At 43.8% G+C, this 3,952-nt stretch overlaps 1 non-coding gene across 1 annotated transcript; it reads right to left on the bottom strand.

Annotated features, from left to right (window-relative positions):
• Positions 1 to 2,496: 2,496 nt before the first annotated feature.
• Positions 2,497 to 2,578, bottom strand: trnas-aga (transfer RNA serine (anticodon AGA)). The gene has a single exon. It is a non-coding gene; the product is annotated as a tRNA-Ser (tRNA).
• Between the last annotated feature and the right edge of the window lie 1,374 nt (positions 2,579 to 3,952).

Genomic DNA, 3,952 nt, shown 5'->3' with positions numbered 1-3,952 from the left:
ATGTTTCCAGGTCAAATGTCAATGAGGTTATCCTATGTTCTTACATTGCACAATAATGGGACAGAAGTATAACGAATTGTAACTCTTTTGAGGAACTCATGCTCATTTTCACCACAGAGGGAGACACACCAGAAGATACCGCCAAACTGACGGAGGTGTCCGTTGTGGAGAGCTGGAATTTGAAATGGACAATAGGACAAATGCAAGCTTTACATGCGGAAGCACAGAGGAGATGTCCCGAGAGAACTTTACAAGGGGAGCGTCAACGTATACCACGGTTAAAGCGAAATATCCCCCCTCGAGCCAGGTAGGACACGAACGTACAATCTTCTGATCCGAAGTCAGACGCGTTATCCATTACGCCACTGGCCCAAGAGACAAAGCTGCACTTGGCAGAATGTCGATATGTAATGCCATGGACTTTCACGGAATCAGAATTAAAAAGGTGAACAAGCACCGAAGATAATCACCAACATTGCTTCACTTCGAAGTTTCCAATTTGTGAAGCAGTGCCTTTCACTGGCAAAGGAGAGACATTTGTCCTCAGCTGCCTGCTTCAGGGTCGCCTCCTTCTCTGCTGGAAGTTTCCATCGTTTTATTCACAGTCACGACGCGATTTCATGATCCACTCCAGTGAAAAAGTGTCATGGTGTCGTCCAAACAAGACCCTGCAGAAACTCGGCGAGAAACCTCTGGTCATTTCGAGCTCAGGATGTGGAATTAGACGAGATGCGTGACACCTTTTATTGGCGCTGCCACTTCACTGAAATTAGCGGCTCAAAACGAGCCGTTGTAAGCATCAGCTTGATTTGTACCTTCCTGCATTGCATTTACTCAACAAAATCAGATCGCTCCCATCCGGCCCAGCTGACTTATCTATTTTCACACTCTGCAGTATTTCTAATATCTCTTTCTTGTGAACCTCAATCTCTTCTCGTCTAGACGCAAGTAGCTCTGTATCTTCCTCGCCAACATTTTCATTTTCTATAGCGAACACTGTCGAAAAATATTTATTTAGTGCTTCCCCTATCTGACTCCACACACAACTTCCCACTATTATCCTTGATTGTCACAAATTTAACTCTCGTCATTCTTTTATTCCTGACATACCTATGGAAAGCCTTAGGGTTAACTTTGATCCTATCTGCCAACAACTTCTCATGACTCCTCCTGGCTCTTCTCAGCTCTCTTTTTAGGTCTCTCCTGATATCGTCGGAACCCTCGAGCGCTCTAACTGAGTTTTCACATTTTGTCCTAACATAAGACTTCTTGTTCTTCTTGACCAGGGATTCCACTTCCTTAGTAAACCACGGCTCACGCGTTCTATATCTTCCTCCCTGCCTGACAGGTACATACTTATCTAGGACACACAGGAGCTTTTCCTTGAATAAGCTCCACATTTTAATGTGCTCACCCCCTGCAGTTTCCTACCCCATTCTACGCTTCCTAAATCTTACCTCATTGCATCGTAATTTCCCTTCCACCAGCTGAAACTCTTGCTCCGTGGAGTACACCTATCCCTTTCAATCACGAAAGTAAACCTGAGAGAATTGGGATCGCTGTCTCCAAAGTGCTCACCTACTTCCGAATCTAAAACCTGGCCAGGCTCGTTACCCAGTACTAAATCGAAAGTGGCTTCGTCCCTTGAAGGCATGTGTACGTACTGTGTCAGGAAGCCCTCCTGCACACACTGGGCAAAAAATGACTCATCTATAGTACTCGTACTGTAGTGATCCCAGTAAATATTTGGATATTGTCTTGAGTGTTCCAGAGTTTTTCATTGTCCCAGAGTCCAGATGAAGTTTGCATTCCTCACGTACGTGAGCGAGAATGATTTCAATGTCTCAGATCAGTTCCTGTCCCGAGAACATCAGAGTCAATGTCCCGTCCTCTACTCGGTCCGACAGTTCACACTTCTTCATTCTCCTCTGATTCCATTTCCCAATGAGTTTCTCAAGATTTACAAAGCTGGAGCCTAAATTATATGGTTTGCTTCCTAAACATTTTTTCAACAGCCAACTGACAATATTTTCACAGTATCTCTTCACAATCCTCTGGCTTGCACCATGTCCAGGGATGAGAAGTCCCGTTTGGTGGAGAGATTCCCGAGGCTGATGAGTTTCACTTTGGAACAAAGATGGTTAAGTGGCGATTTCCTGCGGTTGTTTCTAATGATGGGAGAGGGAGCGGTGGGGAATGAGCACTTTGACGAGCAGGAGGAAGTGTTGCCACTGACCCGAGTCAGAGAACAGTGGACAGGGATGAAAGGAATCTAATGAAAAGCAGCACTTCTGCTCAGGATGTTCAATAACAGCTGCAAAACCCGATGTGTCGAGCAGTGTATTTGGAAAGAGAAACAGAGATAATGTTTTAAATATGGAACATTTCTGATGTAGAACTCGAGTTTCCCAAGTCTAATCAAATTACCGGCCTGGTTCACAAAATAGTTTTTCTGAACTTTGAGCGAAAATTGTACCAGCAGGAAAGCATTCATAACGTAGTCAGCAGGATTCGAACCTACGTGGGGAAACTCCAATGGATTTCTAATCCATCGCCTTCACCACTCGGCCATGACTACAGACGGCTCAGGTGCGTTGAGCATTGACCTAATCAGCCGTGATCTCATTGAAAGCTACCGTTGACTTGATGAGCGAAATGCTCCCATCTCCTTTCATACCTTTGCTGTCATTTGTAAGCTGCGAGACACCAATGTAAAAGAAGAAAAGCACAAAGGTAGGAAAAGATATTTGCAGGCAAACTGAGTCAAAATTATTTATTGAAAGGAAAATCACACTTGGCAATTTGCCATATCTCTTTGCGAACATGACCAGCAGAGGTAAGCAAGGGAGCTATTGATCTGAGTATTCTTGGACCTGAAGCAAACAAAGGTTAGTGACATATTCATTTCTTTTTCTAGCGAACGAAATGGTCTTTCCTGATGGTTACAATGAAAGAGATGGTTCCCAATAAAAGACAGAGATTAATTCGCATGTAGATGTATTTCAATGTGACACGATTCATTTTCAGTCCCTAATTACCCAAGAGATGGAGGGGGTGAGTTACTTTTCTTCACTCTTCAACTCCTCAGCACGGAGGTACAAACATGAAACCGCTAGAGATGGAGTTCTTGAATTGGGAACCAGAGACACTGAAGAAACTAGGCAAAAGTGAGGACTGTAGATGTTGGAAACCTGACTTTAGATCAGAGTGATGCTGGAAAAGCACAGTAGGTCAGGCAGCATCCGAGGAGCAGGAAAGTCGACGTTTCTGTTGCCCGTCTTGCTCCGTTGCGCAAACAATTTTCGTTTTAACAGAGATAATGTTTTAAGTATAGAACATTTCTGATGAAGAACTCGCGTTCCAAAGTGTAATTAAATTACCGTCCTCGTTTGTAAAATAGGTTTTTTGAAATTTGAGTGAAAATTCGCCCAGCAGCAAGTCATTCATAACGTAGTCAGCAGGATTTGGACGTACGCGGGGAAACCCCAATGGATTTTTAACCTATCACCTTAACCACTCGGCCATGAGTACTGACTAAAAAGCAGAGTTGAGCATTAACCAAATTCCTGAAGCCTTTCCTGAAGAAGGGCTTATGCCCGAAACGTCGATTCTCCTGTTCCCTGGATGCTGCCTGACCTGCTGCGCTTTTCCAGCAACACTTTTTCAGCATTAACCAAATCAGCCGTGATCTCATTGAAAGCTGTCGCTGACTTGATGGGCTAAATGCTTCCATCCCCTCTCCCACCTCTGCTGTCAATTGTAAGGTGCGAGACACCAATGTAAAAGAAGAAAATCACAAAGTTAGAAAAAGATATTTGCAGCCAAACTGAGTCAAAATTATTGATTGAAAGGAAAATTACACTTGGCAATTTGCTCGATCTCTTTGCAAACATGACCAGCAGAGCTGATCAAGGGAGGTATTGATCTGAGTGTTCTTGGACATGAAACAATC

This window comes from Chiloscyllium plagiosum, unplaced genomic scaffold (assembly GCF_037043375.1).
Source record: "Chiloscyllium plagiosum isolate Xiang-an unplaced genomic scaffold, Cpla_swu_hap1 HiC_scaffold_39, whole genome shotgun sequence".
Taxonomy (NCBI): Eukaryota; Metazoa; Chordata; class Chondrichthyes; order Orectolobiformes; family Hemiscylliidae; genus Chiloscyllium; species Chiloscyllium plagiosum.
This window is presented reverse-complemented; position numbering and strand designations above follow the sequence as displayed.